The sequence below is a fragment of the Crocodylus siamensis genome, chromosome 15 (genome assembly GCF_052110815.1).
Source record: "Crocodylus siamensis isolate JL-2025a chromosome 15, ASM5211081v1, whole genome shotgun sequence".
NCBI lineage: Eukaryota > Metazoa > Chordata > Crocodylia > Crocodylidae > Crocodylus > Crocodylus siamensis.
The window spans coordinates 16515629-16532104 of NC_143409.1; the positions used below are offsets into that span (position 1 = coordinate 16515629).

The 16476-nt window shown below is 45.3% G+C and overlaps 2 long non-coding RNA genes across 3 annotated transcripts in view; both read right to left on the bottom strand.

Annotated features, from left to right (window-relative positions):
• LOC149852156 (uncharacterized) overlaps nt 1-16476 on the bottom strand; it is a 559043-nt gene that overhangs the window by 188633 nt on the left and 353934 nt on the right. The gene's annotated exons all lie outside the window — the stretch shown is intronic.
• Nucleotides 1-16476, bottom strand: part of LOC149852157 (uncharacterized) — a 92485-nt gene that overhangs the window by 19901 nt on the left and 56108 nt on the right. Inside the window, exon 3 of one of the 2 annotated variants that reach the window (XR_016439341.1) lies at nt 10627-10925. The exons of the other annotated variant lie outside the window; for it this stretch is intronic. This is a non-coding gene — a long non-coding RNA (uncharacterized LOC149852157). Of the gene's footprint in view, nt 1-10626; nt 10926-16476 lie in introns of those variants that run through there. 2 annotated transcript variants of the gene reach the window in all.

The window sequence follows — 16476 nt, forward strand, 5'->3', positions numbered from 1 at the left end:
GGTAATCCCAACATGGATCAAAGGGAGCAGGAGGGCACAGAAGCCCCCATGGCTCACCAAAACCATCCGGGAATGTCTCCTAGCAAAAAGGGAGGCGCACACCCAATGGAAGGGAGCAGCCATCACCAGGGAGGACTATACTGCAGTTGCTCGTGGATGCAGGGGGATAGTCAGGAAGGCCAAGGCGGAGGTGGGACTGGGACTAGCTTCCTGGATCAAGGACAACAAGAAGTCCTTTTTTAAATACATAGGGGGTAAAAAAGAAGGTTCCGGGTAATGTGGGGCCCCTGCAGGACACATTAGGAAATTTGGCCATCACACCAGACAACAAAGCCAACATATTTGATGATTTCTTTGCCTCTGTTTTCCTAAGCAGGGACTGGAACAGTCACCGCCCTGCTGGGCCCCCCTCAGGCCCCAGAGGAGGCTCACCTAGGCCATGGGTTAGTGAGGAACTAGTTAGGGAACTTCTGGAGGGACTGGATGTATTCAAGTCAGCTGGTCCAGACTATCTCTACCCCAGAGTACTGAGGGAATTGGCTGAGGTCATTGCAGGACCCCTGGCACGGCTGTACGAGCACTTGTGGTGCTCTGGTGTGGTGCCAGAGGACTGGAAAAGGGACAATGTGGTTCTCATCTTGAAAAAGGGAAAGGAGGAGGACCCGCGAAACTATAGGCCAGTTAGTCGTACCTTGATCCTGGGCAAGTTTTTTGAGAAAATCATTCTGGTGCATATCCACGAGGGGCCAGCAGGGGAGATTATGCTTAGGGGCAAACAACATGGGTTCATTAGCGGCAGGTCCTGTCAGACCAACCTGGTGGCCTTCTATGACCAGATCACCAAATCCTTAGATGCAGGGGTAACAGGGGACATAGTCTTCCTGGACTTTCAGAAGGCCTTTGACACCGTCTCTCACCCTGTTCTCATTAAGAAACTGGGGGGCTGTGGTGTCGACACCCACACAGTCAATTGGGTCACAAACTGGCTGGAGGGCCGCACCCAGAGAGTGGTGGTGGATGGGTCTTTTTGACCTGGAGGAATGTAGGCAGTGGGGTCCCACAAGGCTCGGTCCTTGGGCCCGCACTGTTCAACATCTTCATCAGTGACTTAGATGAAGGGGCAAAAAGCACTCTGTTCAAATTTGCTGATGACACTAAGATGTGAGGAGATGTGGGCACGCTAGAAGGAAAGAATAGGCTGCAATTGGACCTAGACAGGTTACAGGGGTGGGCGGATGAGAACAGGATGGGATTCAACACTGACAAGTGCAAAGTGATGAACCTAGGGAGGAACAACCAGCACCACACCTACAGGCTGGGGAACTCCCTTCTTGTCAGCGCAGAGGCGGAAAAGGATCTTGGAGCCATCATTTACTCCAGGATGAACATGGGCCGGCAGTGTGGGGATGCAGTCAGGAAAGCCAATCGCACCTTGTCATGTATCCACAGATACATCTCAAGCAGGTCCAAGGAGGTGATCCTCCCCCTCTATGCAGCACTGGTCAGGCTGCAGCTGGAGTACTGCATCCAGTTCAGGGCGCCGCACTTCAAGAGGTGGACAACATGGAGAGGGTCCAGAGGAGGCCACTTGCATGATCAGGGGGCAGCAGGGCAGGCCCTACGAGGAGAGGCTATGGGACCTGAATGTGTTCAGCCTCCACAAGAGAAGGCTGAGGGGGGATCTTGTGGCCTGTTACAAACTAATCAGGGGGGATCATCAGGCATTGGGGAAGTCCCTGTTCCCGCGAGCACTGCCAGGAGTGACCAGGAATAACGGTCACAAGCTGGCAGAGGGTAGGTTTAGGCTAGACGTCAGGAGGTGCTACTTCACGGTCAGGGTGGCTAGGGTCTGGAACCAACTTCCAAGAGAAGTTGTGCTGGCTCCTACCCTGGGGGTCTTTAAGAGGAGGCTAGATTTACACCTTGCTGGGGTTGTTTGACCCCAGTACCCTTTCCTGCCATGGCAGGGGGTCAGACTAGATGATCTACTCAGGTCCCTTCTGACCCTACCAACTATGAAACTATGAAGCACAAATTCCACAGCCTTGGCTAAACCTGCATATTGTATGGCCTTAGTGTCCATGTCTCGAAAATGTTCAGCCACCTTTCAGCAATAGATGTTCTCTGACAGTTTCAATCAGAAAGATGATGAGAGAGGATTGGTTTTGCAGTGGCCCACTCATCAAAAAGATAATTCTCATTCAACTTACTTAAGATGGGATTTCTAGTGTGGCATGTAGTGAAGCTCTCCTGTATTTTGTTCAACACTGACATATTTCTCAGCAGGTCCCACTCAAGCTTTTTGGTGCACTCAAAGGCAAGTTTCCAATGCTGTAAAGTAGGACAGGCATGTTGTGTAAAAATTTTCGACTGCACTGTAAAATTCTTCTTCCTTCATTTTCCCACAGTCAAGAAGAGACTGCAATAGGTTCTTTATTTCTATTGTGACAAATCTTTCTCTAAGCCTCTCCACTAAATTATCCTTCAGGGAATGTATCTAAAGCGCAACTTCTGTCACCGACAAATTGTTATTCTCGATCACCTCTATAGTCTTCTGAAACATGGCTGTTTGTTTAATGGCAAAGGCAAGCCACAATTTAGTGCTAGAGTCATTGAAGATGTTCTTTAGCCATGTCGGGCATTTGTCTTGAGAAAGGAAATATGTCTAAAGTCCACAGAAAATCAACAAAATTCTGCCCAGTGCTGGGCCCAGTAAAAGGAATTGTGTGCTGCTGTCCTCTAGTAATTAAAAAAAACTTGAGATCGACAAATCGGCAGAAGTCTTTTCTCTCTTCAACAGGTGCAGTGTAAATGTGAAAGTATTTATAAACCTTTACAGCAAAGCTCTCCAAGTCCACAGAAAGACAGTGACTGCAGTTTGGAGGCAGTTATGTATAATATGAACACTGCAACCAATACCAAAAATCTTTTTTTAGTTTGGCTTAGCGTTTTCACTACAAATAGTTTTTCCCAACATGTCTGGTACCACGAAAATTAGTGTTGGTATTGTCTGCACAAGTACCAACAAGCTTAGCACCAAGAGAGTACTTCTTAATCACTCACTGGAAAAATACACACTGCACAGCAGATGATTCACCCAGTAGAGAAGAAAACTTGACAATTGTGTTAACTCCCCTAATTGGAAGAAAATAGCGCACAAGAACAGGAAATAGCTTTTGCTCCTTTTTGTTCAATGCATCCACACTAAGTGCAATAAATGAGCACTTCTCTCAATCACAGTGCACTTCTCCTGTTGATAAAGGAGCCAATATGTTGCAAATCATTGCCTTGAATTTTGTGCGAGCAGAAGAAATCTTAGGTTGGTAGAGTTTCTTAATTCATTGCGATGTACAACCACTAGACCTGAAACTGTCCACAACTCACAGAATGGTAAGCAAACAGTCTCTCATTAGTGAAAAATGTGTTAGCTTCTGTGTTTTGCTTATGTTTTGCTTAATAAAAAATTCTGAAACTTTTGGAGTCACACATTTATTTGTTTCGGCCTCTTTGAGGTTTTTTGTCCAAAGGTGCTGAGTAATGTCACAGTGGCCACAGTAAGCAACTGAAAAATGTGGTCCACAAGTCTGGCATATAATTTTGCTGTCATCAGCTATTGATATGTCTTTTTTTTAAAAAAAGCTTCAATTGATTTTGCATGTCTTTATTAAAGGAACAGGCACATTTTTGTGAGATTTTATAGCAAGCACTACTGATAACTTCAGTAACCTCATGCATAGGAACTGACAATGCCTTGTATGTGCACCTGATGTGGGCAGGTAGATCCCAGAGCCACTGGCGTATGCCATCACCACCTATCATAAATCAAACCAAGTCATAAAATGTTGGGATGTTATTGTGAAATGGAGGGAACGAAAAATGGAATTGTGTTTATTTTTTTTGTAATAGTATAAAATAAATATTTTATTTTGAGTATGCAATACATCAGCTGGCAAAAGAAAACAATTTTGTAAAAAAAAGTCAGGACATCTGGGATAGGGCTTAAATACAGGACTGGCCCAGCAAAAATGGGACTTATGATCACCTCAACTGGAGAGTACAATGTACATTACAGTCTGCAATCTACTTAGATCTGCATTTCAACCCAAACTACTTAACTTTCCAGAAGACAGTAGTACATTTAGATAGGAATGCTGAATGCAACACTGTCGCTTAATGATAACAAGATCAGGCTGAAACACCACAGGGTAACATTTTGCACAGAGCTGTGAGAGATTCAGTTTCCTGTGTGATTTTGGCCTGCTGTGTCTCTTTCCTCACACCATCCATACAGTATACTGAGGGGAACAGAGGAGGAGTTAGCATGTTCCTATAGACTCTGGTTAAAGCAAGCTGTGTTCTTCTGTAGATATTTACACAAGAATATTTTGCTTGAGTGAATTAGAAAAAGTCCAAAGTCTAACCCAGAGAGTGTTTGTTCATCTTTTCTTCGGCATTTGACGGGATTTTTACTAATCAAGAAAGTAAGTTATTGGAATACCTAGACAAACAATAATGAGAGAGACTGCAGGATTTAAGACATGGGTTTCACAACCACACTTTATCTGTAAAACCATTACACATCCAGGCCTTTCCTGAGCAGAGACTTCCAATTCTGTTAAAATACAATTCTGCTAAAAACCCATTTAGTCAAGAAGACTGAATTCATGTTGCATGGATGTCACAGTTAAGACTGAAAACAGATACCCAGAGAAAAACACTAACATATTAGTGCACTATATAACTAGCCTCTTTGAATGGATGAGATGCTGTGCTACATTGTTTTTCTACCATTATATAAAAAGGTTTACACTAGGCCTGCGCGAAGCAGGTAGTATTCAATGAGGATTCGGCTGACTCGGGGCACAGTGATTCGATTCGGTGATTCGAATCATTGCCCAGAATCGATTCAGCCAAATCTGATTCTGAAATTTGGCTGCAGCCAAATTGGTCAAATCTCTGAAATCAGCACCGTCCCCCATCCACTCTCACAGCTTCTGACTCTTTAAAAAAAAAAAAGCCCGTACTCACAAGATGCTGCCAGGCAGGAGGGCAATCACTGCTGCCCCACACCACGAGGGGGCTCTGCCACAAGCCCCACAACCCTCTGCCCACTCTCCCAGCCCACCCACATGGCTGCCCCACCTGGCCCAGCTCCCAGCCCTTTAAAAAAAAAAAAAAGGCCTGACTCATTGGTTCCTGCCAGGTGGGGGGGAAGATCCCTGCTGCCCCCCAATGTTCCATGCAAGGTGAGGGGCTCTGCCATGAGCCCCCAGAAGCCCTGAGGTTGCTACAGAAACTATTGAGTCAGGGCTTTTTTTTTTTTTTTTTTTAATGGGCCAGGAGCTGGGGTGGGTGGGGCAGCCATGTGTTGGGGGGGGGGCTGGGAAAGTGGGTGGGATTCAGGGGGTACTCAGCAGGGCTGGGAGAGCAAGCAGGGGCAGGGGCCTGGCAGGGGTCCCACCATAGTCCCCTGCCCCCTCCTCCAGCCTCATCTCCTGGCCCTTACTTACCAACATGGAGTCTGGGTCCAGCTCCCTACTGCAGCAAGCAGGGACTGCCTAAATCATAGATTTCATAGACATTAGGGCTGGAAGGGACCTCGGGAGATCATCGAGTCCAGCCCCCTGCCCAAAGGGCAGGAAGTCAGCTGGGGTCATAGGATCCCAGCAAGATAAGCATCCAATTTGCTCTTGAAGGTGTTCAATGTAGGTGCTTGAACCACCTCCACTGGCAGACTGTTCCAGACCTTGGGGGCTTGGACAGTAAAGAAATTCTTCCTTATGTCCAGCCTGAAACGGTCTTGCAGGAGATTGTGACCGTTCGACCTCGTCATCCCATGGGGCGCTCTGGTGAACAGATGTTCCCCCAGATCCTGGTGGTCACCCCTGATAAACTTGTAGGTGCCCATCAGATCACCCCTGAGCCTGCACTTTTCCAGGCTAAAGAGTCCCATGGCTCTCAGCCTGTCATCGTAAGATCTGTTTTCCTGACCTCTGATCATGCGCGTGGCTCTCCTCTGGACTCTCTCAAGCTTCTCCACATCCTTTTTGAATTGTGGAGCCCAAAACTGGACGCAGTACTCCAGCTGCGGCCTCACTAAGGCCGAGTACAAGGGGAGAATGATGTCCCGGGATTTGCTCAAGAAGCATCTATGGATGCAAGCCAGCGTTTTGGTCACTTTACTAGGCGCAGCATCGCATTGGAGGCTCATGTTCGTCTTGTGGTCAATGACGACCCCCAAGTCTCTTTCTTCTGTAGTGCTATGCAACGTAGCACTGCCGAGCCTATAAGGAAGCTGCAGGTTTTTCCTCCCAAGGTGGAGAACCTTGTATTTTTCGGTGTTAAACACCATGAGGTTCTCGTCTGCCCATTTGCTGAGCTTGTCCAGGTCAGCCTGGATCACCCGCCTATCTTCTGGCGTGGATGCTTTGCCCCAAAGTTTGGTGTCATCGGCGAACTTGGCCAGTCCACTCCTGACTCCAATGTCCACATCGTTAATGAAGATGTTGAACAGTAGGGGTCCAAGGACAGAGCCTTGAGGGACCCCACTGGTCACAGGGCACCACGATGAGTGACTGCCATCAATCACAGCCCTCTGGGTCCGACCACGAAGCCAATTTCCCAGCCAGCGGATCGTGGTGGAGCCAAAGCCACAACCAGCCAGTTTGGCCAAGAGGTGATCATGGGATACCAGATCAAAAGCTTTTTGAAGTCAAGATATATGACATCAATCTCTTCTCCCTTGTCCAGGTGATAGGTCACCTGGTCATAGAAGGAAATGAGATTGGTCAAACAAGACCTACCCGCAACAAACCCATGCTGGCTGTCCCTTAGAATGTTAGCCTGGGCCAGTCCATCAAGGATGGCCTCCTTCATAAACTTTTCTAAGATCTTCCCCAGGATAGAAGTCAGGCTAATGGGCCTGTAGTTAGCCAGATCCGCTCTCCTCCCTTTCTTGAAGATCGGCACCACATTGGCCTTCTTCCACTCTTCGGGCACTACACCAGAGCACCAGGAGTTTTCAAAGATCCGTGCCAGGGGCTGGGCTATGACGCTTGCCAGCTCCTTGAGTACCCTGGGGTGCAGGTTGTCAGGGCCAGCTGACTTGAAGGTATCCAGCTTCTCAAGGTGTTCCTTCACGAGGTCAGCATTTATGGAGGGTAGGGGATCCCCCTCACCCAGATTTCCCTGTCCCATAGCAGGCATGGGCATCCCGTGTGACTGATGAAAGACTGACGCAAAGTACCTATTTAATAGGTTGGCTTTTTCCTGGGCGTCAGTTGTCAGTTGCCCCATCTGGTTTAGCAGGGGTCCAACGTTGCCCTTGCTTTTCCTCCGGCTCCCCACATATCTGAAAAAGGACTTTTTGTTGTCCTTGATGCCTGAAGCTAGTTGGAGTTCAGTTGCAGCCTTGGCTTTCCTGGTTTGCTCCCTGCAGGACCGGACCAGCGCGGAGTAATCCTCCTTGGAGGCGAATCCCATCCTCCATCCTTTGTAGGCTTTCCTTTTTAGCCACAGTAGGTCCGCTAGGTCTCTGGAGAGCCAGGGGGGCTGCTGTGCCTTCTTGCTGCCTTTCCTCCATGTTGGAATAGATTTAGCTTGTGCACTGAGGATCGCTTCCTTGAGAAGCAACCACTCTTCTTGAACTCCCAACTCCCTGGGGTCATGGTCCCTGAGGGCCTGACCGACTAGCCTCTTGAGCTTGTCAAAGTCGGCTTTTCTGAAGTCAAGGACTTCTGTGTTGCTGACTGACTTGCCAGCTTTACGGCGGATGGTGAAGGTGATCAGCTCGTGGTCGCTGTCACCCAACTTCCCATCAATCACTAGGTCGCCGATTAGGTCGTCCCCCGTAGCCAGTACCAGGTCAAGCAGCGCTTTGCCTCTCGTTGGCCCATAGACTTCTCGAGTCAGGTAGAGGTCATCCACGCACGAGAGAAAGCTTTGTGCCCGCTCAGATTTAGCTGAGTGATCTTCCCACGAGATGTCCGGGTAATTGAAGTCACCCATGACAAGCAAGGTCCTGGAGCAAGCGGCCTCAGTCAGTTCCCGGGCGAACTCCTGGTCAAGCTCGGGACTTTGAGTGGGAGGTCTGTAGTAGACTCCCACCGTTGTGTCCCCTGTGCCGAATTCCCCACGAATTTTTACCCAGAGGGTCTCTAGCTGTCCATGCCGGTTGCCAACATCAGCTTGCAGGGACATGTAGCTTTCCTTCACATAGAGAGCTACACCCCCGCCCCTTTTGTCAACACGATCCCTCCTGTACAGGGTATAGCCCTCTATCCCCGTGGTCCAGTCATGGGTGGAGTCCCACCAGGTCTCCGTTATCCCAATGACATCATATTTCTTTGCACTGAGCAGGAGGACGAGCTCGTCCTGCTTGTTGCCTAGGCTCCTGGCATTAGTGTACAGGCAGGCAAGTGTGCCCTTGGGGGCTCTTGCCTTGCCCACAGATTGTACCAGGGCTGGGGCAGGGGTGGGCTCTCTTAAGTGCCCCTTTAAGTGCCTTGGTCCGCTAGCTTTGCAAGGGCCGTTTAGCAGGCCAGCAGGGGCAGTAGTCCCCCCATCCCCCAGCGGGCTTAGTTTAAAGCCCGGTGGAGCAGGTCAGCCAGCCTGGCTGAGAAGAGCCTCCTCCCCAGGGGAGAGAGCTGGAGGCCATCTCTTCCCAGCAGCTCGCTGCCTCTCTCTCCAAAGAGCGGGCTGTGGTCATGGAAGCCAAAGCCTTCCCGATAACACCAGCGCCGCAGTCTTTGGTTCACCGCATGGATCCTCCTCTCCCTCCTCAGCCCATAGCCTGAGACTGGGAGGATCGACGAAAACACCACCTGAGCTCCCAGACCCCTAAGCCCCACTCCCAACTCCCTGTAGTGCCTCATGACCTGGCTGGGGGTGCTCCGAGCCGTGTCATTGGTGCCCACATGAATCAGGAGCATGGGGTAGTGGTCTGTAGGCCAGAGGAGCTGCGGGATTCTCTCTGCAATGTCTCGGATGCGGGCCCCTGGGAAGCAGCAGACTTCCCGGGCTAAGGGGTCGGGGCGGCAGATTGCCCCCTCAGTGCCCCGCAGGATGGAGTCTCCCACAACAAACACCTTTCGCTTTGTCTTGGGGAGAGCGGGGCCAGTAGCTGCTGAAGCTCTCTGAATCTTTTCCAAAATCCATTCAGAGAGCTTTGAATTGATCTGGACCTTTTAACTGGTTTCCTGATTCGATTTGGATTTGGAGGTTCGGCCACCGAATCAGGTCAAAACTCCTCTGAATCAGATTAGCACCCAAAGCTTCACGTAGCCGTAGTTTACATATACTTTTGAAGCCACATTCTCAAACTTAAAACATTTGTCTTAACATCTTAAGTCTTTAGACTTGAAACATGAGTACAGGTGAGCAACTGGTCTGAAAGAAACACACAGTGGCAAATGTGAACTGGCATGCAGAAGTCAGGCCACGGGCATCTAGGTACCCACCTATGCATGCTGCACTCATTCACGGGCACGGTCAGTGCCATGTGCACCAGCTGGCCCGTGCAAGATTGGGGCTAAAAATGAGACACTAAATCCCTTTACTATAGATGTAGCTGTCAAATAGTTAAAGATTTTTTAAAATGAACCTATAATAGATGTCTCAGACCTTTCAATAAGAATCTGGAAAGCTGTAATCCTAGATTCTTTGCCTCATTCTACATAGATCCTTATCTTAGAAAGGAATTTTCCTCCACACCACAAATCTCTACCGCATGCTTTTAAGCTCATTCTGCACACTGAACTCATGTCAGTTTTAGGTCTCTACACAATGCTAGCTCACAAGAATAATGGGTTATCATCCTTTATGAAGAGTAGAATGCACCTTTCTTTGGTTCATTTTGAGATGTAGAATTATACTGCACCTTGCAGGAGGTGCTCCTCCCTCCTTGAAGAACAAACCTCACCAAAGGAAATACTACAGTGAGAAGAGCTCTAGAGATACCTGTGTTCAGAGCTCTCAAGTGTGTGTGTGTATACACACATACATATACATATACATACACACACACACACATCCCAATTACTCCAATGCCAATACATATATAAATACACTTGAGGGCTCTGAACACAGATGCTCTTGAGCTCTTCTCACTGAGTATTTGAATATATATAAAACTAATTTTGGCTGAATCATGATCTCTTTTTGTGAGACAGATCCTTGTTAAAATACTCTGTTAAAATGGACTGACCTAGGAACCTGGAGCTCTCATCTTCGTATACTGGTTGCTATTGGTATTGGAGGAATTGTGACCTTTCCTTATTTGGGAGGCGAGTGCTGTTTCTCTACCTCATGTGTGGAACATCATTTATTCTGCTTTTCTGAATCAGTGTGCTAGAACTGTGCTTGCCCAACCTGTCTCTAACAACTAACTTAAAATCCCTTCAGATCCAGGAAGAGATCCTTGGATTCTCAGACCCCATGTTTTAGTGCTGTTGAACAAACTGATGCATAACTCACTGGCAAAGCACATGTAGCACACTCTTTAGTGCAACTCTCTTTTAGCTCTAAGGCTAGAGTTTTCTGGTGGAGATCTGAAGGTCCTAGTTTAAAAACCTGAAAAGTGACCAACGTGAAAGGTCCTCATGGTTGTAGCTAAATGAATCCTTTAAAAAAAAAAAAATCATCCAAGTCAGACCGTCAGTAAACACCCTTGGAAACAAGTCATGGCTACAAAAAATAATAATATGGGGGGTGATCAAAAAGTTCTAAGACTTAGCCTTTATTTTAAAGAATAGTGTACAAACAACATTTTTATGAGCTGTCCCCTTCCAAGTAATCGCCCCCAGATGATATGCACTCGTCCCACCGTTCCTGCCACTTCAACTGTGAGTTTTTGAGTTCCGCTTTCACATTCTGATGGATGGTTGGAATGTCATCCAATCTCCTTCCTTTCAGCTTCATTTTGATTTCTGGGAAGAGAGAAAAAAAAAACAAAAAAAAAAAAAATCACATGGGACAGGAGGGTGTGGTATAACAGGAATGTTTTTTCCAGCCAAAAATTTTTGAATGGAGACAGCAGCGTGTGAAGGAGCGTTGTCATGGTGCAGAAACCATCGACCATTTTCACACAGCTTGCAGCGGTTTCTTCTAACTTTACCCCTCGATCGAATCAAAACCTCTTTATAAAAGGCCCGATTGATTGTTTGACCACTCGGTACAAATTCCTGATGAAAAGCACCCCGAACATCAAATCTTAGAACCTTTTGATCACACCACGTGCCTCAGTTACAGCACGATGAATTGCAACACGGGTGGTTTTACATTTCAGTCATTTGGCATACATTTCAGTCAGTGTCATGCAGGTTTGAGGGTTGAGAGGCATGCCTATATAAGAGAGATGACGTGCAGCACAAGGATCTTAAATCTGAAATTAGAGAGAAAGATTCTGCCCCCAAATTAACCAAGCTTTAAGAAACAGAGCACACACTTTGCACAAAGAGCCATGGTGTATTACTATTATATACTCCAGCTCCTCTTCCCGCCTTTGTTCCCTTTTTTTCTTGCACTACTTTAATAATTTGTAATTGAAAGTAAGTGTTTTAATCTCTAAACCTAGTCAAGGACTCTGAAAACCAAAAAATATCAGAAAAATATGTGAGGAAAAATAATATATTATACTAATTAACACCAATTGCAATTGAAATTCCTTTCATGTATATATGATCTGAGGAAGAATGTCTTGTATTCAAAAGCTTGTCTAACTCTATCCCAACAACACAGGTGATCCAATAAAAGACATCACCCTCAGAAGTCCTTGTCTCCCTCACCCTATCTCTATATATGCTATGCTCAAAGGCAGCTCATGTGACTTTTGTAGTTCATAAATGCACCTCTCACATGAACTGGCATATAAGAAACCATAGGTTTCAAGAACAAGATGACACGTTCCCTTTCATGTTGGTTTTGTCACACCATGTAATGGGTCATTATATGTGATACCGTCGATATAAACGATTGCTACAAAGGATCTAAAAGGATAAAAAGAGATTTTCCTAAAATGGGTTCAAAGTAAGCCAGAAATAAGGTTGTTTGGCAAAGGGCTGGTTGTAATGCCAGAACCTATCCATGACACTGAAACCGCCTCTAAACATGTTTAAATTTTGCAACCAACTGTTAAGTTTTCCAAATTAATCCAATTTAAAGTAAATAATTAAAATAGCAAGGGAAAATACTATTTTACAAGGGCTGTTTTAAAAGTTGACAGGCAAAAGTGTGGATAGCTCGTATTAGCGTATATTTGTCTAGCATTTGAACACATAGCCTTTGTTGCACAGCTACAACCTCCACATTGGAAAAAATTGATTATTTGGGGCCAAAGGATTTAGGTTGTGAGCATTTCAGCTAAGCTGTCCTTCCCACTCTCAACCTGTCACTCTGGTGGCTTTTTTCTTACCCCTGCAGATCAAAGCAATGTTTTCGGTGGTTTGATGTTCAATACACATTCCCATTCCCCTCCTTTCTTCCTTCCTTCCTCGGTCTCCCTTCACTGAAGCAGGCTGTCAAGCCAGCCTCAGGCATTAATCACCCATGCACAAAACAAAGAGTCATATTTGGGATGAGATCATGAAATTAGTATCCTGTTCTGAATTTTACCTTTCATTTCAGCAGCTCCCTCGCTTTCACATTTGGTGCATTTTAAATTTATTACTAACTTGGCAGTGTGCTTTTGGGTGTTTTTATTTATGTATTTTAAGGCTTGCTTTCAACTCTGTGAAAGCAAGCGTGTCCAAGTACTTGATAAAGAATAAGCCTAGCAGGCAAATGATAACATATATGTAGAAGTAGAAATCCTCAGGAAGCAAAAGATTCCAATAGCAGGCACCTCGTTTTCATGCACGAGGCCTTGAGGGAGACACTGCTGTACTAGACTGGGGGGAGGAAGTATCAGCAAATACTTTCAAACCAGAGGATTCTGGGAGAGTTAAGGCAGCAGCATAAAGGACTAGCAAGGCAGAGGCTTTCTTTTAGTATACATGAGACAAGATATAGGTAGATTTCCAGCTATATTTAAGATATCTATATCTATATCTATATATAGATATATATGCTAGGCTAAACTGGAGGGAATTTTACACTGCACTCAAAATCCAATGGGATGTGGGTCTTTTGTCAGACTTGCTAAACGTGTATCAGTTGTAGATATCAGATCTAAACCTTGAAATGTCCCCAAAAGCTGAAGTTGTATACTTAGATAAGGTTTTTTGGTTCATGATTATCTACAGCAGATTGCAACAGATCTCAACCCTTGTTTGCCTTCTTTCTACCTCACTACACAAAATACGCTCATGAATTCTGAGTGTTCCCAAGTGTTTGGCACTGTTGCTGATGCACAACAATGTAGGTATCATACTTTACCCATTGGTGTGAACAAGCATTCAAACAACCCAATTCAGATTAGGTGGCATGCTCTGAATGGCCTAAACCTAGGCCAGGTTTTGCATTTGCAGATGTGCACTCAGGCAGCCAGAAGTAATCCGGGGCAGGGGAGCGTTGAGAGGCTGACAGGTCTGGGAGGGGTTGTCGGGGGGTTAAATCAGCACAGCCCCAGAGCTGAAGCAAGTGGCTGGGCTTTCCCAGCCCTAAGGCTGTGCTGTGAATGCATGCAGGAGTTCATCAGGCTGTGTTAACCCATTTTAGATCAGGGTTAACCTAAGGCAATCTAAAGTAAAGGTGTTCACCTCACTCTATTTAGTTCACCTCCTAGGGTGAACTAAATAGATTGAGCACACCATTTTAGGGAAATTTATGTCCCGTGAACTCCTGCACGACTGGGCATTTAGATCAACCTAAACAAGGTTATGCTTGCATGAATCCTAGGTACAAAGTTTCTAGGCTTACATAAAATCTAAGTAACAACTATGATTATAGCAAATGGCAAATTATGGTGCATGGCAAAAGTTACTGAAATTCCAAAACTTGGCAAAGACCTCATGCTGGCATCCAGCTACTGATCAATTGTACTACTGTCTGTGTGCTACAAGGTCCTTGAGTGCCTCATTTTGCAGTGGATATCCCCGGAAGTAGAGGCCATCTTTAGCATCAATCAAGCCAGATTCTGTAAGGGCCACCGCGCATGTGATCAAGTACTGGCACTTACCACCTACATTGAAAATGGTTCTCAGAAGAACCTGAAGACAGGCGTACTGCTACTGGATCTTACAGCTGCCTATAACGCAGTAGGGCACATTGACCTGCTTCTAAAGCTGTCAAGAGTACTTCCAAGTTGGGTCATTATAGTTGTTGAAACACTCTGTAACAGATGATTTAGAGTCCACCTTGGGCCAGTGGACTTCCACAGGGCTCAGTGCTGCACCCAACCCTGTTCAAAAGCCACATCCCACAAGTTCATCTCTACCGATGACATTTGCTGCACCACTCAAGCAACATCTTTTCACACTGTGGACCAGACCCTGAATAAAGATGTGACAAAGCTGGCAGACTACTGCACCACATGACGACTCATGTCGAGTCCTGCCAAAACTGTTTCCAGTTTATTCCATCTCCACAATGCCAGTGCCGAAAAAGAACTTAACCTCTATATGGGCAGTCAGAGAATAAAGTACAATCCCTGTCCAGCATACTGTGGAGTGGCTTTAGACACAACCCTGACTTTTCAGAAACATCTGACGAAAACAGCAGAAATTAATTAATAACTTTGAACTCAGTTAACGAGGAGGCTATTGGTTGGCTTTGCTGATCTGCATTTACTAAATAAATAAATAATAAATAGCTAATCTAAGAAAATAGCATAATGATTTTTGTCATTCTGGTCAGAAAACTTGCAAACAAGCAGGATTATGTCTCAAAATGTATTATTCAAAACTATTTGCCAAATAATCTGGTCTGCAAATAATTTTTGCTCATAGCTTGATTGCAGTGCAATTATTTAATATACAAACTCTGAGCTATTCTGACTGGAACCACAGGTCACATGGCACATTTCTGTTTTCCACATGGATGAGAAGAGTCTTTGGTCTTCTGCTTTAACTATTCACAGCTACACAACTGGAAATCACTTTCTATGGGTATTTTTAGTTTATATTTTTATATATAAAAATAAATATGTAATACATTTAACATTCTTGAACTTGCTGTTTCAATAAACAGGCCTACCAAGACATTTTTAAAGTAAAAGAAGCGGAAACACAAAGAAGGGATATTGATCATTCAAAAGAACATTCAAAACATTTTCTCCGCAATCTACTTCAAGCATATCTGTATTAAACACAGGAAAAGTATACCATATATGAAGAGTATGAACAAAATGACTGTGATCTGCCTGGATAATGGCAATAAACTGTGTCAGTTGAGTTGCACACAGATGCCCGATCTGCCCCTACAAACTCGTGTATAAAATGTGATGTGTAGAAGCAAGTTGGAGATGCACTATTATTCCCTAGGGAAATTTCTTAAAAATCCCCAATTTTCAACCCAGGTTTTCTCATTCTACCAAAGTACGTTGAGACCACAGTCATACCCTTCAACCTACTTGAACCTGGTTGCCATACTTTACTCTGTTATTGCTAACAAAGTACATAATGCAAAAAGCACTGACAAAACAGTATTTTTGGTGGACAGAAATAGGCCTGGATTGCCAACATGCAAGCTAAAAAATCTTGAATAAGGGAAGCAAAAACACCTTCAAGAAGCAGGTCATTTTGGGTAACTAAGGGCCAGTTATTTTCCTGTCTGTTTTCCCAAATGCACATCTGTTATTAACACATCTTATGAAAATAAACATGTTGAATTATACTTCCAAAATAGAATGGGTCTTCTACCACGGCCCTGTAAATATCTACTATCCCTAGAAAAGCTCTTTAAAATCCGCAGCAACCGTAGGCTTGAATAGAACAATTTCCTCCACACAGAGAGCCGTTCTTTAGAACTCCAGCCATTTGGCAGCAAGCTAGCAAAGCCGCACAAGGAAGGGAATTAGCCATGTCAGCATCTTCCCTGGCTGCAGAGTGCAGCTCAGTCCCTCACCCTGCCAGAAATCAGTTGTAAAAGACTGCATGGCAGCCTAGAGGAAAGTAATCCTGGCCAGCTGTTTCCATCTGAAGCCAACCACATCAGTAGCACAGCTAGCACTAACATGCATCAATTAAGAAGATACTTGAGAAGCTGTAAAGAGGAATCCTGATACTAAGGTCAGCTAAATGCCGACAGGATACTGATAATGTTTAGGTAATTGTGGTTGGCCAATTCAAAGAGATTTTGCAATAAGCTGCTCGTAGACAGCAGGATAGCAACGGATAGCAGGCTTAACTACCCAAAGCAGTCACACAGGGGATGTGATGCCTATCAGTAAAGTCAAATCAATTAATGTCCCACGAGGAGATAAAAATCCAGAATTTTCTGAGAAAACATTGGCAATATTCTGCATTGTAGGGAAAAAGGTGCTTCAAAACTTGATCAATAACCAGATTTAGTTGCGACTTGAGCAAGAAAGGTTTGGGTTTT